Below are 12,634 nucleotides of genomic sequence, written 5' to 3' on the forward strand. Positions count from 1 at the left end.
TTATAGTCAAAAGAAAGCCTTCACCGAACATATTGTTGATGCCTTGATGCAATCTTATGAAGAAAAACTTGAGTTGAAAGTCTCTATCCCTAGAAAACTCTATGATGAGTGGGAACCAACTATCAAAATTAAAATTAAAGATCATGAGTTTTATGCTTTGTGTGATTTGGGTGCTAGTGTCTCCACTATCCCCAAAACTTTGTGTGATTTGCTAGATTTCCGCGATCTTGATGATTGCTCTTTAAACTTACATCTCGCGGATTCTACTACTAAGAAACCTATGGGAAGGATTAACGATGTTCTTATTGTTGCAAATAGGAATTATGTGCCCGTAGATTTCATTGTTCTTGACATAGATTGCAATCCTTCTTGCCCTATTATTCTTGGTAGACCTTTCCTTAGAACGGTTGGTGCGATTATTGATATGAAGGAAGGGAATATTAGATTCCAATTTCCATTAAAAAGGGCATGGAACACTTTCCAAGAAAGAAAATAAAATTGCCATATGAAACCATCATGAGAGCCACTTATGGATTGCCTTCCAAAGATGGCAATACCTAGATCTATCCTCGCTTGTATGCCTAGCTAGGGGCGTTAAACGATAGCGCTTATTGGGAGGCAACCCAATTTTTTTTGTGTGTTTTTCTTCTGTTAGGGAATAAATAACCCATCTACCCTCTGTTTGGATGTGGTTTTGTGTTTTAATTAGTGTTTGTGCCAAGCTAGACCTATTGGATCTTCTTGGATGATAGTTATTTGATCTTGCTATAATTTCTAGAAACTTTGTGTTCAGTGCCCGAATTACTAAAAATCATCAGAACGTGATAAAATACTGATTCCAATTGCTGCTGATCAATAAACAAATTATCTAGGTCGTATAATTTTGGTAGATTTTGTGGAGTTCCAGAAGTTTGCGTTAGTTACAGATTACTACCGACTGTTCTGTTTTTGACAGATTCTGTTTTTCGTGTGTTGTTTGCTTATTTTGATGAATCTATGGTTAGTAAAATAGTTTATAATCCATAGATAAGTTGGAATACAGTAGGTTTAACACAAAAATAAATAAATAATGAGTTCATTACAGTACCTTGAAGTGGTTTTATGTTTTCTTTCTCTAACGGAGCTCACGAGATTTCTATTGAGTTTTGTGTTGTGAAGTTTTCAAGTTTTGGGTGAGTTCTTTTGATGGATTATGGAACAAGGAGTGGCAAGAGCCTAAGCTTGGGGATTCCCATGGCACCCGCAAGATAATCCAAGGACACCAAAAAGTCAAAGCTTGGGGATGCCCCGGAAGGCATCCCCTCTTTCGTCCACTTCCATCGGTAATTTACTTGGAGCTATATTTTTATTCACCAACATGATATGTGTTTTGCTTGGAGCGTCTTGTATTATTTGTGTCTTTGTTTGTTAGTGTGCCATAATCATCCTTGCTGTACACACCTTTTTAGAGAGTCATCTATGAATTAAAATTTGATAGAATACTCTATGTGCTTCACTTATATCTTTTGAGCTATGTAGTTTTGCTCTATGTGCTTTACTTATATCTTTTGAGCGTTGAAATTTTGCTCTATGTGCTTCACTTAGATCTTTTAGAGCACTGTGGTGTTTTGTTTTAAAGAAACTATGATCTCTCATGCTTCACTTAAATTGTTTTGAGAGTCATAATAGCATGGTAATTTGCTTAATAATAACTTGCTTGGTATTCAAGATTTGTGAAACTTTCTTTTGAGTGCGTTGAATACTAAGAAAAGTTGGATGATTGATAATTGTTTTGAGATATGGAGGTAGTAATATCAAAGTCATGCTAGTAGAGTAATTGTGCATTTGAGAAGTGCTTGAGTTAAAGTTTGCAAGTCTCGTAGCATGCACGTATGGTTAACATTATGCAACAAATTTGAAACATGAGGTGTTATTTGATTGTCCTCCTTATGAGTGGCGGTCGGGGACGAGCGATGGTCTTTTCCTACCAATCTATCCCCCTAGGAGCATGCGCGTAATACCTTGGTTTTTGATGTCTTGTAGATTTTTCCAATAAGTACATGAGTTCTTTATGACTAATGCTGAGTCCATGGATTATACGCACTCTCACCCTTCCATCATTGCTAGCCTCTACGGTACCGTGCATTGCCCTTTCTCACATTGAGAGTTGGTGCAAACTTCGCCGGTGCATCCAAACCCCGTGATATGATACCCTCTTTCACACATAAACCTCCTTATATCTTCCTCAAAACAGCCACCATACCTACATATTATGGCATTTTCATAGCCATTCCGAGATATATTGCCATGCAACTTTCCACCATCCAGTTTATCATGACACATTCATCATTGTCATATTGCTTAGCATGATCATGTAGTTGACATAGTATTTGTGGCAAAGCCACCGTTCATAATTTTTACTTGTCACTCTTGATTCATTGCATATCCCAGTACACCGCCGGAGGCATTCATATAGAGTCATACTTTGTTCTAGTATCGAGTTGTAATCATTGAGTTGTAAATAAATAGAAGTGTGATGATCATCATTCAGTAGAGCATTGTCCCAAAAAAAGAGAAAGGCCAAAGAAAAAAAGAAGGCCCAAAAAAAAACAAAAAGGGGCAATGTTACTATCCTTTTTTCCACACTTGTGCTTCAAAGTAGCACCATGATTAGCGAGTCTCATATATTGTGCTTCAAAGTAGCACCATGTTCTTCATATAGAGAGTCTCTTGAGTTATCACTTTCATATACTAGTGGGAATTTTTCATTATAGAACTTGGCTTGTATATTCCAACAATGGGCCTTCTCAAGTGCCCTAGGTCTTCATGAGCAAGCAAGTTGGATGCACACCCACTTAGTTTCTTTTGTTGAGCTTTCATACATTTATAGCTCTAGTGCATCCGTTGCATGGCAATCCCTACTCCTCGCATTAACATCAATCGATGGGCATCTCCCTAGCCCATTGATTAGCCTCATTGATGTGAGACTTTCTCCTTTTTTGTCTTCTCCACACAACCCCCATCATTATATTCTATTCCACCCATAGTGCTATATCCATGGCTCACGCTCATGTATTGCGTGAAAGTTTATGAGTTTGAAATTATTAAGGTATGAAACAATTGCTTGGCTTGTCATCGGGGTTGTGCATGATGAGAGCATTCTTGTGTGACGAAAATGGAGCATGACTAAACTATATGATTTTGTAGGGATGAACTTTCTTTGGCCATGTTACTTTGAGAAAACATAATTGCTTTGTTAGTTTGCTTGAAGTGTTATTATTCTTTATGTCAATATGAACTTTTGTCTTGAATCTTTCTAATCTGAATATTCATACCACAATTAAGAAATTTTGCATTGAAATTATGCCAAGTAGCACTCCGCATCAAAAATTCTCTTTTTATCATTTACTACTCGAGGACGAGCAGGAATTAAGCTTGGGGATGCCTGATACGTCTCCAACGTATCTATAATTTTTGATTGCTCCATGCTATATTATCTACTGTTTTGGACTATATTGGGCTTTATTTTCCACTTTTATATTATTTTTGGGACTAACCTATTAATCGGAGGCCCAACCCAGAATTGCTATTTTTTTGCCTATTTCAGTGTTTCAAAGAAACAGAATATCAAACGGAGTCCAAACAGAAAAATCCTTTTTGGAACGTGATTTTCTTCTCGGATAAGACCCAGGAGACTTGGACCCTACTCCAAGAAGTACCGGAGGCGGTCACGAGGGTAGGAGGCGCCCCCCCCTACAGGGCGCGCCCCCTGTCTCGTGGGCCCCTCGGTGCTCCACCGACATACTCCTTCCTCCTATATATACCCACGTACCCCCAAACGATCAGAATAGGAGCCAAAAACCTAATTCCACCGCCGCAACTTTCTGTATCCACGAGATCCCATCTTGGGGCCTGTTCCGAAGCTCCGTCGGAGAGGGCCGTCATCACGGAGGGCTTCTACATCATCATAGCCCCTCCGATGAAGTGTGAGTAGTTTACCTCAGACCTTCAGGTCCATAGTTATTAGCTAGATGGCTTCTTCTCTCTTTTTGGATCTCAATACAATGTTCTCCCCCTCTCTTGTGGAGATCTATTTGATGTAATCTTCTTCTTTTGCGGTGTGTTTGTTGAGACCAATGAATTGTGGGTTTATGATCAAGTCTATCTATGAACAATATTTGAATCTTCTCTGAATTCTTTTATGTATGATTGGTTATCTTTGCAAGTCTCTTCGAATTATCTGTTTGGTTTGGCCAACTAGATTGGTAGTTCTTGCCATGGGAGAAGTGCTTAGCTTTGGGTTTGATCTTGCGGTGTTCTTTCCCAGTGACAGAAGGGGCAGCAAGACACGTATTGTATCATTGCCATCGAGGATAACAAGATGGGGTTTATTTCATATTGCATGAATTTATCTCTCTACATCATGTCATCTTGCTTAAAGCGTTACTCTGTTTCTAACTTAATACTCTAGATGCATGCTGGATAGCGGTCGATGAGTGGAGTAATAGTAGTAGATGCAGAATCGTTTCGATCTACTTGTCACGGACGTGATGCCTATATACGTGATCATGCCTAGATATTCTCATAACTATGCTCAATTCTGTCAATTGCTCAACAGTAATTTGTTCACCCACCGTAGAAAACTTATGCTCTTGAGAGAAGCCACTAGTGAAACCTATGGCCCCCGGGTCTATTCTCATCATATCAATCTCCATCACTTTAATCTTGCTTTGTTTTTACTTTGCCTTTTACTTTTCACTTTGCATCTTTATATCAAAAATACCAAAATATTATCTATCGGATCTCACTTCCGTAAGTGACCGTGAAGGGATTGACAACCCCTAATCGCGTTGGTTGCGTTGAGCTCTTTGTGTTGTGTAGGTACAAGGGACTTGCGCATGGCCTCCTACTGGATTGATACCTTGGTTCTCAAAACTGAGGGAAATACTTACGCTACTCTATGGCATCATCCTTTCCTCTTTGGGGAAATCCAACGCAAGCTCAAGAGGTAGCAACACCTTACGGTGGATTGCCGCAATCGCTCCAAGAGTCCTACCTTCATACAGTTTGGGACGATGGGTTTGCCAGGCTGCTCTTTCTTCGCTTTGGATGCTGATGTTCTTGTGGTGATGGCCGCGCCGTCTCTCTCTAACGCAGCCATCATAACTGTTTTTGGTCAAAAGATTTCCCCGCAGACTCTCCTGGATGGTCTGAAGATTTGGGACGATGGGGGTTGGGACTGGCAGGTGCGCCAGCTTTCAAAATATGAGTTCGCAGTGGTCTTTCCCTCCAAGGACTGTCTAAGGATGATCTCCTCGTGCACTAGCTTTACTCTTCCTCTAAACCAACTGGTGGTGTCAGTCAAAGCGGCTACTTGGGGTGCGAAGGCGGTTGGCCCTCTCACCAAGACTTGGCCCGGGGACGGAGTCGCCTGTGCGGTGCTCCCCGTTGCTGCACTCTCCGGCGTCCACGGCGCGCAAGGGCCGGTGCGTGCGTGACTCTGGCGTTTGGGTGGCAGTGCGGGCTGAGAGGCGCGCTGCGGCCAGGGACCTTCCTACTCCAGGTTCATCTGTCCAACCCCCTCTCCATGCTTTCCCTATTCGCCTTGTTTTACCTGCGCTGTCGGATGATCATTTGCTTCATATTATGTCTGATGTTGGGGTGGTTGTTGAACCGGGGTTGGGCTCCCCTTCTCGCCTTCTTTCTGTCATTAGGGCTAATGAGGTTGCCCAGGCAGCTATTGCCAAGGCCATGGAGGCCGCGACTGTTGCCGGACCTGCTGGGGCCCAGGGTCAGTCTGGGGAAGGTGGAGCGACAAATGGTTGTGGCCAGTCACCTCCACCTCATGCTCAAGTTAAGAGAGATCATTCCAAGCACTCTAAGCCTTGTTTGGCCCCGTGCAGATCGAGTCTCCGTATTAAAAACCTTTCCTATAAATGAAAGCTCTCTTTTGGTACGTTCGAGGTTTTGGTGCTAGGGGCGCCGAGACCAGATTCATGACTTGGTTTGTGGAGAGCATATTGACATTTTAGGGTTGGTTGAAATGTTTAAGGAATCCTTTTCCTCTCCTGAACTGTCTGCGGTGGCTGGCATGGACAGGTTCGACTGGCACTTTCTCCCTGCTTCGGGCCATTCTGGGGGCATCTTGATAGGGTCTAAATGGGACGTGTTTGATTTCATTACCTTTGATCATGGCATCTTTTGGGCTAGCTGCGTGGTTCATCATCGCCAGCTTAACAACTTATGGGGATTTTTGGTGGTTTATGGCCCCGCGGACCACTCTCTTGCCCCTTTGTTTTTGGATGAACTTCCGATTAAGATTGAATCCTATAATATTCCTCTTCTAATTGGTGGTGATTTCAATTTGTTATGCTCCCCGACAGATAAAAATAGCCCTAATTTTTCTTGGCCTCTTGTCAATGCTTTTAATGAGTTCATTAGTAATTGCGCGCTCCGTGAGCTCCTTAGGGTAGGGGCGCGGTTCACCTGGTCTAACCATCAGTCCTCTCCTGTTCGGTCGGTGCTGGATCGGGTCTTTATCTGTGATAGGTGGGATTTGCTTTTCCCCCGTGTGGTGCTGAAAGCCAGGCCTGCGGTTGGCTCCGATCATGCCCCCCTCGTCGTGGATGCGGGCATCCTTTCCCTTGTGTCGCCTTCCTGCTTCCAATTTGATGCCTCTTGGCTTGTAGTGGAGGGATTCTATGAGATGATGGCTTCCAAGATCTCTAATCTTCTTTCCTCCTCTCGTCGTTTCTTTGGCCCCATGGATGACTGGCATAAGGTGTCATATGAGCTTTGTAAATTCTTAAGGGGTTGGTCTCGGAATAGGGCAGTCGAGCTCCGTAGGGAAAAAGAGACCCTTGAATCTCAACTCCGGGATCTGGACCACTCTGCTGACTTGTCTGGGCTCTCCGCTTCTCAATGGGCTACTCGTTACTCCCTGGAAGATGCTTTGATGCTGCTGCACCAGCAGTCAGAAATTTACTGTTGTCAGCGCGGTGCCCTTAATTGGACCTTGAAGGGTGATGCTATGACGACTTATTTCTTCGCGATCGCCAATGGTAGACGTCGGAGATGCTTCATTGACAGTCTTTTGATTGATGGCGTCAGAGCCTCGGACCAATCTCTCATTATGAATCACATTGTTGGGTTTTACTCCAATCTCCTCGGCCCTAAGCCGGATCCTAGGCTTGCCCTCTCCTCTGACTTCTGGGATGCGGGTTGTAAGATTTCTCCAGACGGGAACATGGGACTGATGGTTCCTTTATCTGACAAGGAGATCTGGCAGGTGATTAGTTCGGCTAATCCAAACGCTGCCTCTGGGCCTGATGGTTTCTCGATGCCCTTCTTTAAGAAATTTTGGTCGTAGTTGCGGGCTCTCGTGTGTAAGATCATCCAAGGTTTCTGGTTGGGGACGGTGGATATCTCTCGTCTTAACTATGCTGTCATTACTCTTATTCCTAAAGTCAAGGGAGCGGACTTGATTTCGAAGTTTAGGCCTATTGCCCTTATCAATAATTTCACCAAATTTCCTGCCAAAGGGCTAGCCACTCGCCTCTCTCCCATTGCCCATCGTACCATCAGTCCTTTTCAATCGGCTTTTATTAAAGGTCGTTTCATCTTGGATGGGGTTCTTTGCCTTCATGAAATTGTGCATGACCTTAAGACTCATAAATCGAAAGGGGTGATTCTTAAACTCTATTTTGAGAAGGCCTATGATTCGGGGAGCTGGCCTTTTTTGCGTAGGGTCTTGCTAGCTAAAGGGTTTGAGGGCCCCCTTGTTCATAGAAACATGCACTTGGTCTTGGGAGGCCATACTGCCATCTATGTTAATGGTCAGGTTAGTAAATTTTTTGCCAATGGTAGGGGCCTTCGGCAAGGTGATCCTGCCTCACCCATTTTGTTCAACTTCATTGCGGATGCCTTATCCCGCTTGCTTTCTAGTGCAGCAGCTTATGGGCACACCTCTCCGGTTAGCTCTAATCTTCTTCCCCAAGGGATGACCCACCTTCAGTATGCGGATGCCACTATCATTATGGTTGAGCTGAATGATGCCTGCCTCGCTCATCTCAAATTTATTATCCTCTGCTTCGAGGCGATGTCGGGCCTTAGGATAAACTTTGCCAAGAGTGAAGTGATTGTTACTGGTGTGGACGAGTCGGAAGCTGTGCGAGTGGCACATCTTCTTAATTGTAAGCTAGGGTCTTTCCCTTTCAGATATTTGGGCCTTCCCATATCCCCGGGCGTGCTTCATGCGAAAGAATTTGCCCCAGTGGTCACAAAGGCGGGCAACAGGGTCCTTCCCTGGCGTGGTAGGTATAATTCCAATGCGGGTAAAGTGGCTTTGATCAATGCTTGTCTGTCCTCCCTCCCCATGTTCCTGATGGGCTTCTACCTCTTATCGGTTGGGACACATGCTGGTTTTGATAAACACCGTGGGGCATTCTACTGGAACGCCGTTGATAATCGCCGTAAATATCGCTTTGTTAAATGGAAGTTGATGTGTAGGCCCAAAAACCTTGGGGGGTAAGGGATTATTAACACTTCCATCATGAACCAATGTTTGTTGATCAAATGGTGGTGGAAGATTATGAGTGCTGAGGACCAGCCCCTTTGGTTCTCTATTCTTAAGGCTAAATATTTCCCTTCCTCGAGCCCGATGTTTGCTCACTCGCGGGGTGGCTCTCCGTTTTGGAAGTCCCTGGTCAAAGTTAGGCTTGTTTTCTAGTCTTTTGTTAAGTTTGTAGTTGGGGATGGTTCCTCTATTAGGTTTTGGCTGGACTGGTGGTGTGGAGACTCACCCCTCTCGGTGACTTTCCCCACCTTATTTTCTTATTGCTCTGTTCCGAATATTTCTGTTGCGGAGTTGGCTTCCCATGGGTGGAACCTGGCCTTCCGTCGATCCTTGTCGCCTGTAGAGTTTGAAGACTGGCAACGCCTTACTGCCTTCTTCCCTACGCTCTCGATGAACAAGGATTTGGTGTTTTGGCCGTTGTCTGCCTCTGGGCGCTTCTCTGTTAAGTCACTCTACTCTAAGCCTGTTGGTGGCACGCCTACTAATCGTTTTTCCCAGATTTGGAAGGCCCGGATTCCCCCTAAGATTAAGATTTTCTTATGGCAAGCCTTCAGAGGCCGGCTGCCTTCGGCTGATCAGATTCGTAAGAGAAATGGGCCGGGATCCCAATTCTGTGCTCTGTGCGGTGTTGTGGAGGATGCGGAGCATATTTTTTTTTCTACTGTGTCTTGGCTAAGCTCATTTGGAGTTGCGTGAGGGATTGGCTTCTTGTCTCTTGGGCCCCTGCCTCCTTTGCCGAGCTACGCAGCTTAGCAAGCAACCTTTCTGGCGTCTCCAGACGTATCTTTTGGGTGGGCCTAGGGCTTTTTGCTGGTCCCTTTGGACGACTAGGAACAAATTTACTATTGAGCACGTGTTTCCGGCTAAACATGTTGATTGCTTATTTAAATCGTGTGCTTTCTTGCAGGAGTGGAAATCATTGACTAAGGTCGACGACCAGTATGCGCTCTCTATGCTGATCTCCAAAGTTCGGGCTTCGGCTTCTCAGTTATGCAGACAAGAGCAGGATGATTAGTTGCTTTTCTTTTGGGCCGACAGTTTAGCTTTATTTGGGCCTTTCTCTTCCCGCCTACGTGCCGTGTACTGGCGAGGGAGCCAGTACCGGACTGTCTTCTCTTTCGTTTGAACCGTCGTTGGGGTCTGGATGGTGTGTGGCACGTTCTGTTATGTGGTCCCTACCTACCTTATGGCTTTATTTATAAAGTCGGACGTATGCCTTTCCTCTAAAAAAATGTTATTCCTTTTTCCTTGATCAATGCGAGAATTATCAACGGTACTTAGAAGCTTAAACAAAAACACTTAGTGAAAAAAACTAAGGAAGAGACCAGAGGCAATGTAACACTAACTACAATACACAAACTGTGGTACCTCAGAGTGATGCTGAATGTACGCATCAAGAACTTCACCGGCACGATAAATGATACGAACAAGAAAATATGTACATTTAAATATTGCCATTTCCTCGGGCTTCACGTGTTCATAGTGCTCCAATACTATACGATCCATGATAACTTCAAACCCATTTTGATTGCCATTGACACTTCTCTTGGAGGAACGGCTCCCACGGATCTGCCCTTGAGCTGCCAGGAGTAAAACTGCAGTCTCTACAGGCCTTTTTTCCTTTATGTACTCCCTCCGTTCCCAAATATAAGTCTTTCTAGACATTCCAACAAGTGACTACATATGGGGCAAAATGAGTGAATCTACACTCTAAAATATGTCTACATACATTTGTATGTTGTATTATATTTGAAATGTCTAAAAAGACTTATATTTAGGAACGGACTCGGAGGGAGTACATCCAGAGCTCATCCACCAGGTTATCTGTTTCTCTAGCAAGCAGTCTAATCGTATCCAAGAAGATCTTCTGTTAAAAAGCACCGAGGAAAAAATATGAGTGCCTTTTAACATCTGCATGCGAGCAAGTAATGCTGAATATTACTTCCTGTCTTATTGCTTCATTTTATCCAAACACACCAAAGCATGGATTCTCATTGTATCTGAATATAAAATAATAACATGCCAAATACATAAACACTTTCAGAAGGTAAGCATGATTAGTATTCTATCTATTTCTTAATAAAAAATCCATCTCTCGCAAGTGGAGATGAAAGCACACTCAGTCCTTCGGTATGATATACGAGTATACAACTACAAATTGGGGGTCATCTCTGAGCCAAAGAAAATCAAATTAGCTAATGACAATCTGAAACTGATGATTCCATGTCTAAAAAATAAGGTTAAGAACTTACAACACAAGAACACAAACCGCAGGTAAAATAGGAATTATATCGCTGACAAGAGGAGATGTAAGGATGCTCAGTCCTTGGGTATTGGTATAGCAGTTGTATGCGATATATGCAATGGCCACAATCGTTTAAATTTTCATGCTGCAAAAGTAGGACTTTGTGTAGCGAGGGAAATGACACAAACCATCTCGGGTAGGCACAAGAGATGGATGAGGTTGTAGGTATAATCCTCATAGTCCCGATTAGAAGAAAGATTGTCCTCCAAATACTTATGCAGACAAGCATTTTCAACCGCAACATGGAGCGGGAGTAGACCCTCTATGACTTTATTACCGACTGTGCGCACATTGGCTGATGCACCGTGGCAAAACAACAATTTGATCATGCGAACAGAGAACCTTTCAGCAGCTTCATGGAGGGGGAAGTATCCATATTGGTTGATGCAGTTGGGATTAGCATGCATCCCATTGAGTTCAGGAGCCTTGCCCTCCAATACAACTTTCGCACATCGTAAGGCGCTATGATTGGCCATGTAGGTCAACGTTTTCGCGGTGATGGTCAGATTCCAATGCATGCACGCCACACTCTCAAAAAGGCGTAGGAAGTGTCGGACACTGTCCTTCTCCAAGGTGCAACCTCCAAGCGGGGAGCTATCTCATTGAAGGCATCCCGCACCCACTGGATGGGTCCATCCACAATTGCAGAAGGTGGAAGATAATCAATCGTCAAACTAACAAAGTAATAAACAATATAAACAAAGTATTGCCGATGCCATTTTACTTACAAGAAAATATATTGTTTCATTAGACAAATTCAGTAATCCTAAATTCTGCAGCACTAAAAAGAAAGAATATGGAATGATTTGTCATTTGAGATTTTTATAAATGAAGATAACAAGATACCTTGGGTGTAGGGTCTGGGATGACTATATCGTTTGGTTTGGACTCACTACCGGAAAACGGGCATACGCCGACGGCCAAACCTATGCCTACGGCTGCCGTCGGCCTAGTTTGAGATATGCCGACAGCCTAGTCTTGGCCGTCGGCTTACACTGGCCGTCGGGTTACATGGATCTATACCGACGGCTGCCGTCGGCACAGAACGGCCGTCGACCTAGGCGCAGACATGCCGACAGCAGCCGTCGGCATAAATCAGCCGTCGGTATAACGGCGGGCCCGGCGACCCCGCCCGTGACGAGCGGCTAACGCCGTCAAACCTATGCCGACGGTCGGGACGGGCAGCCGTCGGCATATCTCCGCATGCCACATCACTGATCCGCGGCATAGGTATGCCGACGGCAGCCGTCGGCATAGTTGCCACGTCACCGATCCGTGGCACGGCGCCCACCAGAACCCTGCCGTATCTATGCCGACGGCTTTGCCGTCGGCATAGCTATTTTTTACATACTTTTTTTGCATATTTTTTAATGCTTTTTTTACATACGTTTTTTTGCATATGTTTTTATGCTTTAAAAAAATATGTTTTCATGCTTTTTTATGTATTATATGAATATATATGTAGTTTGTAATTTTTTCCATAGATTATGAATATATATATATATAGTTTGTATTTTTTTCAAGCACATTAATAATATGTTGTCATGTTCTTTTGAATATAGGTCCGTAAATTTTATTAAAATAAAAAACAGCTATGCGACAGAAGTTGAGTGGCGGTTGCAAACGCCCGGCACCCATCTCCGGAGTGTGACCCCCTCACATCCGCGGTGTGCCCCCCTCATGGACGGCGCCGCCGCCAGCATCTGGAGGGCGGAAATAGCCGCATCGGGTCTATACGGAGGGGACGTTGCTCTCAAGTGTTTCTATGGGATGAC

At 44.0% G+C, this 12,634-nt stretch overlaps 1 pseudogene; it reads right to left on the reverse strand.

Annotated features, from left to right (window-relative positions):
• The window catches only part of LOC147973371 (meiotic drive suppressor JIEYAO-like), a 28,004-nt pseudogene extending 15,890 nt beyond the window's left edge, over nucleotides 1-12,114 (reverse strand).
• Between the last annotated feature and the right edge of the window lie 520 nt (nucleotides 12,115-12,634).

Source organism: Triticum urartu, chromosome 5A, assembly GCF_056163025.1.
Source record: "Triticum urartu cultivar PI428250 chromosome 5A, HENAU_Tu73, whole genome shotgun sequence".
Classification (NCBI taxonomy): domain Eukaryota; kingdom Viridiplantae; phylum Streptophyta; class Magnoliopsida; order Poales; family Poaceae; genus Triticum; species Triticum urartu.